Genomic DNA, 17,763 nt, shown 5'->3' on the forward strand with positions numbered 1-17,763 from the left:
TTACAAATAAGTGCCTTTAAATGAGCTATCTCTGTAGCCCCCAAGTTATAATTTTTAAAAATATTTATATTTATTTATTTATTTGAGAGAGAGAAAGAATGGGCACACCAGGGCCTCCAGTTGCTGCAAATGAACTCCAGACATATGTGCCACCTTGTGCATCTGGCTTATATGGGTTCTGGGGAATCAAACCAAGGTCCTTTGGCTTTGCAGGCATAGGCCTCAATCGCTAAGCCATCTCTCCTACAAATCTTTATTTTTTTGTTTTTGAGGTAGGGTCTCACTGTAGCCTAGATTAATCTGGAATTCACTATGTAGTCTCAAGGTGGCTTCAAAATCATGGCAATCCTCCTACCTCTGCCTCCTGAGTGCTGGGTTTAAAGGTGTGTGTCACTATGCTTGGCTTTTTTCAGGTTTTCAAGATAGTGATGAGACCCCACCAGGATGGTCTGGAATTCACTATGTAATTTCAGGCTGGCCTTGAACTCACAGCAATCCTCCTACCTTAGCCTCCTAAGTGCTGGGATTGAAGGTGTGTGCCAACATGCCCAGCTCCAAATTACAAATCTTAAACCAGAAAAACAACCTGATTGCTGTATTGCTGAATTTGGTGGAGACAAAGCATCATTAGTCAAATGTGTTGGGGTACACCTGTAATTACAACATTCAGCAAGGGAGGCAGGAGAGGGATGCATTCTGAGATACTATCTCAAGAAAAAAAAAAAAAGAAAAAAAAGCCTACTGTAGACCAGGAATGGGCATGATGGTGAAAGCCTGAAATCCCAGTCATCATTGGATACATGTTGACTTCCAGGACAGCCTGAATTTTCTTTAAAATAAAAACAAGGGGCTGGAGAGATGGCTTGACAGTTGAGGCACTTACCTATGAAGCCTAAGGACCCATGTTTGCGAGATGCACAAAGGTGAGGCAAGTGCAAATTCACACATGCCCATTAGGTGGTGGAAGCGTCTGGAGTTCGATTTCAGTGGCCGAGGCCCTGGTGCACCATTTTCTCTCCTGTCTTGCTCTCTTTCTTGTTCTCACTAAGATAAATAAATAAATAAAATGATTAAACAAAACAAGGGGCTGGGGAGATTTCTCAGCAGTTAAGGAGCTTGCCTGAGAAGCCTAAGGACCCAGGTTTGATTCCCAAGTTCCCCTGTAAATCAGATGCAGAAAGTGACACATGCATCTGCAGTTCATTTGCAGTGACTAGAGGCCCTGGTACACCCATTCTCTCTATCTCTCTCTTTGCCTCCCTCTGTCAAATAAATAAATAAATAAACAACAACAACAAAAACAGCCCCACCAAAACAAAAACAGTAATCAAGTGTATCTGCCTTATATTCTTCCATTCCCTGAGGGCCATAATCTTAACAGATATGTAGACTCTAGTTCCTCCAAGGGCTGGTAGTGACTCTGCCCATAGCTGTAAGGTCATGCTCTTGATCAGGGTGCCTTGCATACCTGGAATTCCAGCACTGCCCTCTGGAGGCTGAGGCAGGAAGGTTGTCTTGAGTTCTAGGCCATCTTGGTCTATGTCTTGAGTTCCAGAGAGCAAATAAAAGTCAGGTTCTTTTCTTTTGTTCATTTTTATTTATTTGAGAGTGACAGTCAGAGAGAGAAAGGCAGAGAAAGAGAGATAATGGGCGTGCCAGGGCCTCCAGCCACTGCAAATGAACTCCAGATGCGTGCGCCCCCTTGTGCATCTGGCTAACGTGGATCCTGGGGAATACAGCCTCGAACTGGGGTCCTTAGGTTTCACAGGCAAGTGCTTAACCGCTAAGCCATCTCTCCAGCCCCCCCCTTTTTTTGAAGTAGTATCTCTCTGTAGCCCAGGCTGACCTGAATTCACTATGGAGGCTCAGGCTGGCCTTAAACTCACAGAGACACTCCTACCTTAGCCTCCTGAGCACTGGGATTAAAGGCATGTGCCTAAGGATCTTGGACACACACATTTTGCCTTCCAAGTGAAGTGTCTCTTGTCAGAATATGGACACAAGAATTTGGTGTCAAAGTGATAACAGGGCTGGGGAGATGGCTCAGTGGTTAAAAGCATATGCTTGCAAAACTTGTCAGCCTAGGTTCTATTCTCCAGCAAGGCCAGATGCACAAAGTAGCACATGCATCTGGAGTTCATGTGTAGCTGCAGGATGCCATTGTGCGCCCCCTATTCTCTACTCAAAAACAAATAAAAATCAAAAAAGTGGGCTGGAGAGATGGCTTAGCAGTTAAGCACTTGCCTGTGAAGCCTAAGGACCCCAGTTCGAGGCTCGATTCCCCAGGACCCATGTTAGCCAGATGCACAAGGGGGCGCACACATCTGGAGTTCGTTTGCAGTGGCTGGAGCCCTGGTGCGCCCATTCTCTCTCTCTCCCTCTCTCTTTCTGTGTGTCTGTGACTCTCAAATAAATAAATAAAAATAAACCAAAAAAATGTTTAAAAAATAAAAAAAGTGATAATGCGTCCATCATGAGTTGGGTACAATGTTAGGTAATTAGATATTAGTGATTCAGGATTTAGAGATACAAGTTAGAGTTCAAGATAAGACATTGTCTTTTGCAAGTTTTGTTAAGAAAGTCAACGTAGGTGTGTAATGTGTCTACACTTTCAGGTGAACCTAGAATGTTTCCCAGATGAAAATCAGCAAGTACCCAAAGACAGTTTAAACGTTGCTGATTCAAGCTAGAGAGAGAGCTATTAGGCTATGTTTATTCTGGTCAGAAGTCATCTCTTCGCACTTTGAATGATGCTGGCGGGTTTTCCATGCAAATAAGCCGGTGACACCCAGCCCACAGTGGTATTTGGAAACCATGCGGATCTCAAGTGTTTCCCCCCACCAAAAAAAAAATATATATATTTATGCAAATACATATTAGTTCGTTTTTTACAGCACGCATACGCCTCCATCCCCATCAAGATTCCACTATTAACATGGAGTCATTTTTTTTCTAAAATTTTAATTTAGCCATTTATTTGAGGGAGGGAGGGAGAAGGAGACACAGAGAGAAAATATGAACGAGAACCGGCACACCAGGGTCTCCAGCCACTGCCAACTCCAGATGCATGAGCCACCTTGTGTGTCTGGCTCACTTGGGAACGGTCTGGGGAGTTGAACCCGGGTCCTTATGATTTGTATGATTTGTCCAAGCCTCTGGTGGCACCTTTTCCGCGTGCCCACCCACCGCGATCTCAGGGGCGGTAGCATTCCAGACTCGGGGGTGTGCGGAGGGGGGAGGGGAGGGGAAGGGAATGGAGAGGAGGGGAGGGGTAAAAAAGAGAGGGGAAGGGAGGAGAGGGGGAGGGGAGGGGCGGGGCCGCGCCTCTGCCGGGCGCGGGGAGCCGGTGACCGAGGCCCGACGGGCACACAGTCGCGGGCGGCGGGCGCGGGGCCGCTACGTGCGCGGGGCGCGCGGGGCTGTGCTCGCTCGTGTGCGCTCGCCGCCGCCGCCGCCGCGCCTTTGAGTCAGCAAACTCCGCCGGCCGCGGGCCCTGCCCGGCCTTACCCTGCCCAGCCTTGCCTTGCCCGAGGAGCAGCCCGTAAGTGTGAGCCCCGTGGGCACACCGCGGCCGGGGTCGGGGCAGGGGGCTGGGGGCCCCGTCCCCGCCGGAGGGCTCGCGACCCTTCCCCGGCGCGCAGGTGCCGGCTCCCCGCGGGCTGCGGACCCCCGGCCTGAGCGCCGGGCCGGGCGGGGAGGAGGGCGCCCCGGGAGCGAGGGGGACCCACGCGAGCGAGAGCCCCGAGATAGCGAGGGGCGCAGGTGGAGCCGGGCTTACTAGCAGAAGTATTGGGCCCCTTCCTCAAGGCCGGGTTTGCATGGGATTTTTTTTTTTTTTTTAAATGCAAGCAAAGGTAGCTGTGAGTTTAGAAACCGGGTGGGGTAGCTAAGCCCCCCGCCCCCCCGAGATTGCTGGGAAAGGCTGAGCAGAAAATCCACACCGATGATCAGGTAAAGCCAGCAACTTGTTTCTCAGCTCCGGGTGCATCATACTTTTCTAAAATTACACCGATTATGGAGGGGGATGGTCACAGAATGAGAGCAGCGCGTCTTGCGTGAAAGGCAGGGCTTCTGTTGAGGCACATTCTGTGCCGTGTAATGGATTAGAAATTGAAAGCAGGAGGGAGGGTTCACACGCTCTCCTTCCGCCCTTTCATTTTACTGGAAACTAAGGAACGGGAGTCAAGTGCCACAGTCAGCCAGGTGGTATGACAGAGAGAGAGACGGACAGACAGACAGACAGACAAACAGAGGAAGGCGGGTGTGCTTCTGATCACACCCCGGGGCTCTGTCCACCCAGGGGAATGTAGGGCCAGGCTTTGGACTACACTAATGTCATCCCCTTCCTGGGAGTGGGCTCATGGTCTGAGGGGCTGACACGGACCCGAAGGCATTGGGGGAGGAGGGGCTCCAGCCTACCTCTGAAGGAGCTTCTCAGGAGGCTGGAGATGAGGTTGAGGGGTTTGCCTTGATTTCGTGACACGTATTACTGATGCAGAAATACAACTGGCCCATCACTCCAGGCACATGCCCTACTTGTGGGGAATTGAACCTGGGTCCTTTGGCTTTGCCTGCAAGCACCTTAATCGCTAAGCCATCTCTCAGCCCTCCCCCTCCCCATTTATTTTAAGGAAGTGGTAGAGTTGAGATTGACAGGGCTGACTTGAACAATGATACAAAACTAGATTTATTTGGAAATGAATATGTGAACACTGTGATTATCAAGGACTTCTGTTTAACTCATCATGGTGTTTCTTCTATCTGTGGTCCTTCTCATCTTGTGAGCCCAGGAGTCAGCTCAGGCTGGCACCTCAAGGAGGTGTGCCCATGGTGGTGGTTGGGGGGGGTGGGGTTGGTGCTTTTGACCAGCATAAAGTTTCTTTCACCTTTGCTCTCGGTTATGCTACCCACTTCCTCTTATTTTAGCTATGTGAAGGCTGGAGATTGGTATCCTAAAGTAGGAATTAGCAATTTTGCTCCCTTTCAAAGGATGCCTGTTGATTTTTTTTTTTGTTTTGTTTTGTTTTCGGTTCTTTCGAGGATGCGTGTTGATTACACTGTAGCCTTTGTTTTCCACTGCAGTTCTTGACTTTTCAGCAGCTTTCATGTTAAGGCTTCTCTTAGTTAAATTTGGTGGAAATGGTTTCTCGTTCCTCTTTTGGTAGCAGGGCTGTGGTGTAACAACTACTTGTGAAAGGCAAAGGACAGAGTCCAGCCTACTTTCATTTTGAAGGATGGCAAAGAAGGGCTTTGGCAAAGATCATGGTTGACTCCTGGGGAATCTCCCAACTTTTATTTATTTGGGGATAGAGAGAGAGGGGGAGGGGAAGAAAAAAGAGAAAGAGAAAGTAAGAATGAACACTTCAGGTCCTTTTGCCACTGCAAATGATCTCCAGATACACACACCACTCTGCACCTAGCTTTACGTGGGTCTGGGGAATCAAACCCAGGTCATTAAGCTTTACAAGCAAGTACCTTTACCGACTGGCTGAGCCATTTCTCCAGTCTGAATCACCCAACTTTTTTTTTTTCTTCCAAGGTAGTCCAGGCTGACCTGGAATTCACTATGGAGTCTCAGGGTGGCCTTGAACTCATGGCAATCCTCCCACCTCTGCCTCCCAAGTTCTGGGATTAAAGATGTGCAACTCTACTCCTGGCTTGAATTAGCATTTTTGTTCAAGCAAGAGGTTATATAAGATTATATAGAAGTTGTAGTTTCTGGGTTCAGACTCATCTGAGCTGAAATCTTGGCCCAATTTGTAAGTTTCATTTTGATGAAAGTGATAAATACAGCTGGCAATTGACCAATAATTACAATGCATATATTTAAAAAGCTTCAGTTTCCCAATTCCTTTTTAAAAAATGTTTTTATTTATTTAAGAATGAGAGGAAGGGGATGGAGATGTATAGGTACACCAGGGCCTCTGTAACTGAAAATGAACTCCAGATGCATGTGTCTCTCTGTATCTGGCTTGAAGTGGATACTGGGGAATTGATCTGGGGCCATCAGGCTTTGTAAGCAAGTGTCTTTCACTGCTGAGCCATCTCTCCCACCCTTCACCCGATTATTTTTTAAAGTTTTATTTATTTATTTGGGAGAGAGAAAAGGTAGATAGAGAAAATGGTTCATGCTAGGGCCTTCAGCTGCTGCAAACAAACTCCAGACACATGTGCAACTTTGTGCATGTGGCTTACATGGGTTATGGGGAATTGAACCTGGGTCCTTTGTCTATGCACAAATTATAACTGAAAGGAAGCCTATTGCCCTTTTAGATTCAGGTTGGATATATATGTGTGTGTGTGTGTGTGTACATATATATGTATACATACATACATACATATACATATATATATGTATACATATGTATATATATATGTATATATATGTTTTTTGGGGGGGTTCAAGGTAGGGTCTCACTCTAGCCCGGGCTGACCTGGAATTCACTATGTAGTCTCAGGGTGGCCTTGAACTCACAACGATCCTCCTACCTCTGCCTCCTGAGTGCTGGGATTAAAGACATGCGCCACCATGCCCGGCTAGGTTGGATAGTTCTTACAAATTCCCAGTAGTCTACTGGGTATGGAAAGATTCAAAAAAAAAAAAAAAAAAAAAAAAGGGGGTGAGTCCAGGCATGGTGGCTCAAACCTTTAATCCTAGCACTCAGGAAGCTGAGGTAGAAGGATTGCCATAAGTCTGAGGCCAGCCTGGGCTACAGAGTGAGTTGCAGGTCAGCCTAGAATAGCGTGAGACCCTGCCTCAAAAAAGAAAAAAAGGAAGAAAGAAAGGGAGGAAGGAAAGAAATGGGGAAGGTAGGCAGGTAGGTAGGTTTGGGCTGGGGACATGGCTCAGTGTTTAATGACACTTGCTTGTAATGCTTGCTGACCCACATAAAGCCAGATGTACAAAGTGGCAAGAGGTCCTGGCACACCCATTCTTTCTCTCTCCCTGCAAATAAATAACTTAAAAATATTAGAAAGGAAAGTTGGGGGGTTGAGGGGAGTCAAAGAGGACACTAAGAGGTAGAGGCAGACTTTGCTGAGGACCAGAGCTAGTGTGATGGAGTTTTCTGGTCTGCTTCCTGGAACACGGTGTTTGTTTGGTATGACGGCATATTGTAGGGTAGAGATAAGAATACCTATTCAGTGCCCACGTGTCACAGGTGGCTCTGGACACTTTGATTTATGCCATCTCATTCAACCCAGTAAAACAGGAATTGTTATACAGGAATTTTCTGTGGTTCAGAGTGATGTCATGACTTGAACAAGTGTAGGAGATGGGATTTGAATCCCAGCTATTCTCATGCCCATAGTTTTCTTTTCTTCTAGCTGCCTTCCTAAAGATTTCTGCCATTTTAGAGACAAGATGCTGTTCTCGGTGCTAAAACTGTTAAGGGAAAACGTTGAAAGCCATGCTGGCTATACCTCCTCCCCACATCTGTCTTTTAAACACTTTTTATTTTTTTTTAAATATTTTATTTATTTAATTGAGAGAGAGAGAGAGAATGGGTGCACAAACCATGTCTTACACATGAGCCACCATGTGCATTCAGCTTATGTGGGTCCTGGGAAATTGAACCTGGGTCTTTTGGCTTTGCAGGCAAGTGCCTTAACCACTAAGCCATCTCTCCAGCCCTTTTAAACACTTTTTAAAAATATATTTTATTTAGGGCTGGAAAGATGGCTTAGTGGTTAAGCACCTGCCTATGAAGTTTAAGGACCCTGGTTCGAGGCTTGATTCCCCATACACACGTAAGCCAGATGCACAAGGTGGCGCATACATCTGGAGTTCGTTTGCAGTGGCTAGAGGCCCTGGTACACCCATTCTATCTCTCTCTCAAATTAATAAAACTGAACAAAATTAAAATATATACAGATTATTTATTTATTTATTTATTTATTTATTTTTGAGAGAGAAAGAGGTGGGGGGCAGGGAGAGAAAGGGTGCTCCCTGGTCTCCATCCACTGCAAATGAACTCCAGATGTATGTGCCCCCTTATGTATCTGGCTAACGTGGGTCCTGGAGAACTGAACTGGGATCCTTTGTCTTTTTTTTTTTTTTTTTTTCTCGAGGTAGGAACTTACTCTAGCTCAGGCTATCCTGGAATGCACAATGTAGTCTCAGGGTGGCCTTGAACTCATGGCGATCCTCCTACCTCTGCCTCCGGAGAGCTGGGATTAAAGGCGTGTTCCACCATGTCTGGCTTTGGGATCCTTTGGCTTTGCAGGCAAATGCCTTAACTGCTAAGCCATCTCTCCAGCTCTAACATAGTTTAAAAAATATTTTATTTATTTATTTATTTGAGAGAGAGAGAGGAAGAGGCAGAGAGAAGTAGAGAATGGGTGCTCTGCGGCCTCCAGCCACTGCAAATGAACTTCAAACTTAATGCACCTCCTTGTGCAGCTGGCTTATGTGGGTCCTGGGGAATCGAACTGGGGTCCTTAGGTTTCCCAGGCAAATTCTTTAAACGCTAAGCCATTTCCCCAGCCCCCCTTTAAAGCACTTTTATGCATAAGAATCATCTGGGAAATGTTCAAGCAGATTTCTGGGCTTCAGCATACAACTCAGCATGTTCCTGGTAAAACCTGGGAATTTATTTCTCATTCCCTGGTGATTCAGAGGCTGTGCCAGCCATTCCCAAGACTTTGGTGAACCAGGGACTCTCCCTAGAGACCTCCAGGCTTAGACATTTACAGTTCATTTGGTGATAGCTCCTCTCATGTGTCAGACAGCTCAGCTCAGCTCAGCCTGCCCAACACTGTGACCCTCCGCCCCCCAGAGCAGGGACCTCTAGTAAAAAACAGATCTGAGAGTACAAAATGAGGGAGGGAATGTGGAGGGGATGGAGCAAGCTTTGAGGAGTCATGTCTCATGCGTACCCATATCCAAGCCTCTTAAAGTCTTGATTATCTAGCTTGTACCACCTGGTGTCTCCAGTCTCAGACTTCCATCATGTTACCTTCTGATGACTCTCTTGTTCCCTGGGCTCCTTTCCTGTGCAGTTTCTCAAAGACAACCAGTGTCTTTTCCTCCCTTTCTTCCTCCCAAGGCTTTACCGTATGCATCCTAGGCTGGCCTTGAACTTGCAGTCCTCTTGCCTAGTGCTGGAATCACAGGCCTTCACCACCACTCTTGGCTGCCATGTCACATTCTGAGAACATAGATTGGAGCGTGCTGCTCTGCTGATTTTCTCCTGTCCTTGCTGATGGCTGAGCCCGGTGGCAGGGCCAAGGGTGTGTGTAGGTCAGGGAAAGCCAGAGTGGAATTACACTGCCCAAGTTCTGTGGTCCGAGGAACCGGTCAGTCTCAGGTGGGTGGGGGAGGCGTACCACAAGGTACCGGGGATGCCACCACATCCATTCAGGCCCAGCGTATCCCCTTCCCCTGGAGGATCTGGGATGAGGTGACAAAAATGAGGGTGGCTTTTCAGTGCATTTCTGTAGTTTTTAGGTGTTAAATAGTAAAATCAAATCAAGTTTAATTACTTTTGGAGGAAGACATACTCTTTTTTTTTTTCTTTTTTATCAAGGTAGGGTTTTGCTCTAGTCCAGCTGGAATTCACTATGTAGTCTCAGGCAGGCCTTGAACTCACAGCAATCCTACCTCTGCCTTGCAAGTGCTGGGAATAAAGGCGTGTGCCACCACACCTGGCTAAAGAAACTTTCTTTAAAAAGTAAATTTTAATTTATTTATTTGCAAGCAGAGAGATAGCAAGAAGAGAGACAGACAGAATGGGCATGTCAGGGCCTCCTGCCACTGCAAATGAACTCCAGACACATGTGCCACTCTGTGCATCTGGCTTTATGTGGGCACTGGGGTATCAAGTTGTTAGGTTTTGTAGGCAAGCATTTTAACAATTAAGCCATCTCTTCAGCCCCAGGAACCCTTTTAAATTATTTATTTATTTATTTATTTGAGAGTGAGAGAGAATGAATGGGCACACCAGGGCCACCAGCCACTGCAAACAAACTCAGATGCGTGCGCCACCTTGTGTATCTGGCTTACCTGGGTCCTGGAGATTTGAACCTGGGTTACTTGGCTTTTTAGTCAAGGAACCCAGCCCAAGACATATTCTTTTAATTCAGGTATCATATCAGCTGGGCTCCTATTCCTTAGAGGGTTAATCAACCTTGAATCTCAGAGCCAATGGCCCAGTGAGATCCATGGCCTTCCCTGGGCATGTCGCTATGGGTGCAGGATGGGAGGTTTTGTTTTTTGCCATGCTAGGAATGGAACCCAGGGTCTTGAGTATGCTGGGCAAGCAGTACTGAACTACATGCTTGCCCTTACTCATGAGCACGTCTGTGTTCCTTGTCTTGATCGGTAGGAACTCAGCCCTGCTTATGGAGAAATCTACCCCTACCCTCACCATACCTTGGGGCTTATTAACGAGTATACTTTACTAAGTTAGTGGCGAAGCCATTTGTGGCATTTCCTGGGTCCCCCTTCTCCTTCTCTTTCCCCTGAGCTCCAGGTCTTTTCCCTGTGTCGTAGGTCCTTCTCTTATGCCCCATCCTCTCTGATGGTACAAACCCAGTCAGTGAAAGTACAGGGCAGAGCAAAGGGAGCCAGCACTCCTTAAAGCTACCGATGCAGACGCAGCAGGGGTTCTCTGTGCTGCTGTAATTATTCTGATTTCGTACTGACAGCAGATAGTAGGATGGCTTTTGGAAGAGGTAGTTGGAGGCGGATTGTTCTGCTGCATGTGAAGGTTGCGGAGTCTGCCTGGGTTGCGGGGAGCTGTTGTCATAGGTCTGGGTTCTGGGGTCTCAGAAGGAGTGACTTAAGAGTCTCTTCATTTTCTTGCCTAAAGGCGATCAGACCAGGATGCCTAGCTCTTTCTGCCCCAGCACACCGCCAGGATCCTCTGCTGGGAAACCGTCGTCACGACTTGCAGAGAGCCGCTGACTGACACTGACTTTGTGGTCAGCTCATTTCCCTCACGGTTGAGAAACCATAGAAAACTGTGACCTCTTTTGAGAACTTGGCCAAGCTGAATCTGTAGACAGACACATAGAAAATACCCTTGGATTATAGTCAGTACTTCTGGTTAAGAATACTACCTTGGACATTTTACCTTTATTTATTTATTTATTTATTTATTTATTTATTTATTTATTTTATTTTTCAAGGTAAGGTCTCGCTGTAGTCCAGGCGGACCTGGAATTCGCTATGTAGGCTTAGGGTGATCCTTCTTTCTCTGCCTTTCTGCTGCACCACCACATCTGGCCATTGTACCTTTCTCTCGAGGGACTTGCCCTGTGTCTTATCTGGGCCTTAATGATCCAGAGCATATAGACTGAAAACACCCTGTTCACTATGCATTGTAATCCTATCTGACACAGCAGAGACTTGATGAGAATATATATATATTTTCTATTTGGTTTTGTGAGGTAAGGTCTCACTCTATCCCAGGCTTACCTGGAATTCGCTCTGTAGTCTCAGGCTGGCCTTGAACTCACAGCAGATCCTCCTACCTCTGCCTCCCGGGTGCTGGAATTAAAGGCCCAAGGCACCACACCTGGAGAGAATTTTTTGTTAAAGGAACGAGTGCTGGGTTGGGGTAATGGCTCGGCAGGTAAGAGCACTTGCTGTGTAAGCATGAGAACCGGAGTTCAATCTTCAACACCCACATAAAATGAATGAGGGGATACATAGATAATTAAATGCAAAAGGAATAAGCACTTAGTGTTTATGAGGAAGGTATAACAGGGGCATGGAACAGTGTAAGATGATGAACAGTGATGGTAGCCGTCTTAGTGAGTGCCAGACATCTGCCTCTGTCCTTGCTTGTTTGATCTTTATAGCAGATCCATGGACTATGTAGTTGATCCCCCTTTATAGGTAAGGGGACTGAGGCACAGATGTTAGCCTCTTCCTTGGCACAGGGCAGAATGCAAAGGCATGGCTGGGTGGGTTAGTGTTGAACAACTATCTACAACTGTCTCTTGCATTCATTGTGTCCTTACAGCTCAGTGTAGGGCACACCTTGCTTAGTAGGAAATATTCCTTCTTGCTTGTCCCTCCAACCGTTTGCCTATCTATCTTCAGATTTGGATCAGTGGCCCTTGAGTAGATTTGAATTTGAATGGTAGATCAATATAATTCCTCATTAGTCCTGTGCCCCTGATAACTGAAACTTCTTCCTGGCACCAGTTCACAGCAGAGGTGGTTAGTGTGATAGAAAAGTGGTTATTGCTGGACATGGTGGTACACACCTTTGATCCTAGCACTGGGGGACATAGGAGGATCGCCAAGAGTTCTCAGCCACCCTGAGATGACAGAGTGAATTCCAGGTCAGCTTGAGCAAACACTACCTTGAAAAACCAAAAAAAAAAACCTCCCACCCCCCCCCAAAAAAACCCCAAAATGTGGTTATTTCCCACATGGTGCAATACCTTCAGTTGTTTTTTTTTTTTTTCAGTTGTTAGCTCAGGCTGGCTTTAACTCACTGTGTAGCCCAAGCTGGCCTCATCTCGCAGGCTTCCTGAGAGCTGACACTCTAGGTGTGAGCCATCACTTCCAACTCCATGCCTTTCCTTCTTAAAAAATGTTTTCAGCTGTTTTTCTGTAATCTTTGCAGCTCTGCCTTCCTAATCTTAGCCTCACTCAGATTCTCTAGGTGGACTCATTGTCTTCCCTGACCTATGAGGACAGCCTCTTCTTTCCAACTTCCTTGTCCTGCCAGTGACCCCACTCTTTCCAGTCACCCAGTCTGTGAGTCAGCCTGGTTTCTTTTTCTTCGTCTTGCCCTCCATCAGAGTTCTTCCTGTTGCTTAATAGTCTTTCTTTCTTAGAACAATCCCAGGTTCCCAGAAAAACTGAGTAGAAGAGATTATGCATGCACCCTGCTCTCCCAATGTGCATAACCTGCACCAGCAAAAAACAAAACCCCCTGTAAGTTCTATGTTTTTTTTTTTTTTTTTTCTACGTAAGGTCTCACTCTAGCTCAGACTGACCTGGAATTCACCACATAGTCTCAGGGTGGCCTCGAATTCACAGTGATCCTCCTACCTCTGCCTCCCGAGTGCTGGAATTAAAGGTGTGTGCCACCACGCCTGGCTACTATGGGTTTTGATAAATGTACAATTAAAACTATCCACCAGTGATTGTTTCACACTATTAGGAAATCAATATAGGATCTTCTATAAGCACCAACTTGTCAGGCTTATCCATCTGCCATGTTGGGAGCTCTGACCTCAGTCAGGCTTTCAAGGTCACTGCAGACCCCAAATGTGTACTGCCTGGCTGCAACCTTCTTAAATTCCTTGCTCACAGAAACTGTTTATTTCCTAGCCCTCATTATGAATACCCAATGAAGTTTCAGGACTCTTAAGTTCTCATTTAGTAGAATTGGGGAGAAGAAACAAAAAGGGCAGAAGAGATGGCTTGGCAGTTAAGGTGCTTGCTTGTGAAGCCCAAAGACCCAGGTTCAATTCCCTATCACCCACATAAGCCATATGCACGAGGTGGCACATGCATCTGGAGTTTGCTGGCAGTGGCTAGAGGCCCTGGTGTGCCCATTCTCTCTCTCTATATTTATACCTCTCTCTGTGTGTCTTAAAAATAAATAAATACAAATATAAAAATAAAATAATAAAAATAAATAAATATAAAATATTAAAAAAAAACCTATCCACCAGTATAGTATCATACAAAAAACAAAATGTCTCTGCTCTGCTGCTTCTTGCTTTCAGGTGTGCCCTGCCCCTCAAGGCCACGAGCTCCTCCTCTAGCTGGCACATTCCACCAGCTCCAGTGCAGTGCATGGCCTATGATTTCTCCGTCCTCCATACCCCTCTCCATCCTGAGAAGCATCACTACTGCTATTGTGCTAGATTTCCATCTGCCAGATGGTTCTCTATGTACATGGGTCTAGCATCTGGATTCAACTGTGATTTGAAAAAACAAAAAAAATTATTCCAAGAAGTTTGGAAAAGCAAAATTTAAATTTTCCATGCAGTGGGTTGAATTCATGTGAATTTGGGCAATGTGTGGATATTGTATTAAGTATTAGACGTAATCTGGCTGAGAGCTGGAGAGATGGGTTAGCGGTTAAGTTCTTGCCTGTGAAGCCTGAGGACCTCTGTTCAAGGCTCAAGTCCCCAGGACCCACGTACTGCATTCCCACCAACAGTGTAGAAAGGTTCCCTTTATTCTGCATCCTCATCAACATTTATTGTCATTTGTTTTCTTATTTTTTTTTAATTTAATTTATTAGTTTTCTTTTCAGCAAATACAGGCAGTTTGGTACCATTCTTTAGATTCATCCATGATCTACCCCCTCCCAATGGACCCTCCTTGTTGATGTAAATGGGTCATGCATTGTGGAGTTAGTCCACAGTTATTGGTATGATAAATGTCTCTGCATATCATGACCCAACATGTGACTGTGACATTCTTTCCGCCCCCTCTTCCGCAAAATTTCCCTGAGCCATGTTGGGTTCATTTTTGGTCTGCTTCAGTGCTGAGGTGTTGGGGGCCTCTGAGGCTGTGGCTCTCTGATTTGGTAGGAGTTGATTTTTCTCTGTGTTGGTCTCCTTCCCCTTTGTGCTGGTATTTTCTTTAGTTTCAGTCGGGCCCCTTTTGAGGTATGTTGGGGCAGCTCTCTCCTTAGGATCTGCATCTATCTGAAAAAGAGAAGCAGATTCTCCAACGGAGAGTAAGTTAGCACCTGTAAAATTGAGATAACACTTACTTTTTTGATAGAGAGTTTAATAGGTGTAGGCCCTCTTATACCCCATGATTAATGGTAGCTTGATTTGTTTTCTTTTTAAAAATATTTATTTATTTATTTGAGAGAAAGAGAGAAACAGGAAGAGAATAGGTGGACCAGGGCCTCTAGCCACTGCAAACGAACTCCAGATGCATGCACCCCCGTGTGCACCTGGCTAATGTGGGTCCTGGGGAATCGAAGTAGAAGGCAACTTCCTTGTCTCAGAAACAGGAGCCAACTTTGGCTGACTTAGACACCACAAACACTGTTCCCAGCATTCTGGGATCATGTGCAGGTATCCTTCTCAAAACACAGTGTCAGCAGAATTACAGAGTGTTCTGCAAGCAGAATGCAACAGGCTAAAAGACACATCTAGCCACTGAAAACAAACTCAAGATGCATGAGTCATTTTGTGCATCTGGCTTTACAAGGGTATTGGGGAATGAAACCCAACGTGTTAGGCTTTGCAGGCAAACCCCTGCACCATCTTTCCAGCCCCCAGACTTTAAAAAATTATTTATTTTTATTGACAACTTCCATAATTGTAGAAAATATCCCATGGTAATTCCCTCCATCACCCCACTCTCCCCTTTGAGACTCCACTCCATCATATTCCCTCCCCTCTCAGTTTTGCTTTTATTTATTTATTTTTGTTTGCTTTTATTTATTTATTTGAGAGTGACAGAGAAAGAGGCAAAAAGAGAGAGAATGGGTGTACCAGGGTCTCCAGCCACTGCAAACAAACTCCAGATGCATATGCCACCTCATGCATCTGGCTTACATGGGTCCTGGGGAATTGAGCCTCGAACTGGGGTCCTTAGGCTTCACAGGCAAGTGCTTAACCCCAAAGCCATCTCTCCAGTCCAATCTCTCCTTTATTTTGATGTCATGATCTTTTCTTCCTGTTATCATGGTCTTGTATAGGTAGTGTCAGGTACTGTGAGGTCATGGATATCCAGGTCATTTTGTGTCTGGAGGAGCACGTTGTAAGGCGTCCTACCCTTCCGTTGGCTCTTACATTCTTTCTGCCACCTCTTCTGCAATGGACCCTGAGCCTTGGAAAATGTGATAAAGACATTTCAGTGCTTAGCAGTCTTCTGTCACTTTTTCTCAGCACCATGGTGCCTTCTGAGTCATCCCAAGGTCAGTGCCATCAGAAAAGAGAAGCTTCTCTAATTAAAAGTGAGAGGAGCATTAATATATGGGTATGAACATTAAGAGAAGTGCTTACTGGGCAGTTTGGTGAGCATAGTATATACATTTAGCCAGACACCAGCAGACGTTATACCCCTAGGACTCATGACTATCCCTGTTGTAGGTTTTTAGTATCAGGGATGTATTCCTTCCCATGGAGTGGGCCTCCAGTCCAATTAGAGAGTGGTTGACCTCCCCTATAACAGACATTCCACTATTGTACCTGTTGGCTCATTTAGTCTGGCTGGCCCAATTTAAGGCTTGCAGTGTCCACTGTTATCTTCACTGGTGATTTCTCTCTCTCCCATTGAGCTGCATGCAGCATAGCTTTTTCCAGCTGTCAGCTGCTCTACATGAAGGAGGTTTTCAGCTAAGCTCCAGCAGGATTTCTTAGTGACCTTGCAGCCCAAGTATGTGAAGTCTTCAGCAATAGGGTCTTACCATCTACTCCTGGTGGGAAATCAAGAGCCTCAGAAATGGCCTGTTACGTTTTGGGGGCATCAGTGACCTCCCTGACCAAAAACTAAATGGAAGGTATTCCATCTGTGGCACTGAAAACTTTCTAGTAACAATTTATGGTTTCGGGATGTGCCATTGTCCAAAAAAGTAGGTTTCCATATGACTTATTTATATCCTCTTAGATTTTGATTAGCCCTCCCTCCACATTTTCTTTACTCAATCTCTTCCCCTGACATCACTTAGGCCTTTTTACCTCCATTAATCTTCTTCTACTTACATATATACAATATTAAGTCCCCCATCCCTCCCTTTCTATTCTCTTTATATCCCATTTCTAGTTTACTGGCCTCTGCTACTGAGTTTTATTCTTACTCACATAGAAGTCTAATCATTTGTAGCTAGGATCCACATATGAGAAAGAACATGTGACGTTTGGCTTTCTGGGCCTGGGTTACCTCACTAAGTATAATCTTTTCCGGATCCATCCATTTTCCTGCAGAATTTCATTTTTCTTTACGTGTACATCTTCATTATCCACTCATCACTTGAGGGACATCTAGGCTGGTTCCATTTCCTAGCTATTGTGAATAGAGTGGCAGAAAACATGGTTAAGCAAGTATCTGTAAGGTAGTGAGATGAGGCCTTAGGATATATGCCTAGGACTGCTGTCGTTGGGTCATATGGGAAATCTATTTTTAGCTGTCTCAAGATCCTCTGCACTGATTGCAACAATGGCTAGACCAGATTGCATCCCCACCAACAGTTTAGAAGAGTTCCTCTTTTACCACATCCTTGTCAGCATTTATGGTCATTTGTTTTCATGATGGTGGCCATTCTGACAGGAGTGAGATGGAATCTCAACATAGTTTTAATGTGCATTTCCCTGATGACTAGTGATGTAGAACTTTTTTTTAGATGTTTATATGCCATCTGTATTTTTTCTTTTGAGAACTCTCTATTTAGTTCCTTAGCCCATTTTTAAACTGGGTTGTTTGATTTCTTATTATTTAGGTTTTTGAGTTCTTTGTATATCCTAGGTATTAATCTTCTGCCAGATGTATAGCTGGCAGGGATTTTCTCCCATTCTGCAGGTTGCCTCTTTGCTCTATTCACAGTGTCCTTTGCTGTACAAAAGCTTTATATCTCCATGAGGTCCCAGTGATTGATCTGAGGTTTTATTTCTTGAGCAACTGTGGTTATATTCAGAAAGTCTTTGTCAATACCATTTTTCCTTTAGCAATTTCAGAGTTTCAGGTCTGATGTTAAGGTCTTTGATCCATTTGGACTTAAGTCTTCTGCATTGTCAGAGATAAGGATATATTTTCATCCTTCTACAGATACATATCCAGTTTTCCTACAACTATTTGCTGAAGAGGTTGTCTTTTCTCCAGTGAGT

General features: G+C 45.4%; 1 protein-coding gene across 1 annotated transcript in view; it reads left to right on the forward strand.

Annotated features, from left to right (window-relative positions):
- Positions 1 to 3,438: 3,438 nt before the first annotated feature.
- Snx10 (sorting nexin 10) overlaps positions 3,439 to 17,763 on the forward strand; it is a 79,517-nt gene continuing 65,192 nt past the window's right edge. The window contains exon 1 of the mRNA XM_045136171.1: positions 3,439 to 3,541. The gene's annotated coding sequence lies outside the window, so the exon portion shown is untranslated. The remainder of the gene's footprint in view (positions 3,542 to 17,763) is intronic.

Source organism: Jaculus jaculus, chromosome 16 (genome assembly GCF_020740685.1).
Source record: "Jaculus jaculus isolate mJacJac1 chromosome 16, mJacJac1.mat.Y.cur, whole genome shotgun sequence".
Lineage (NCBI taxonomy): Eukaryota > Metazoa > Chordata > Mammalia > Rodentia > Dipodidae > Jaculus > Jaculus jaculus.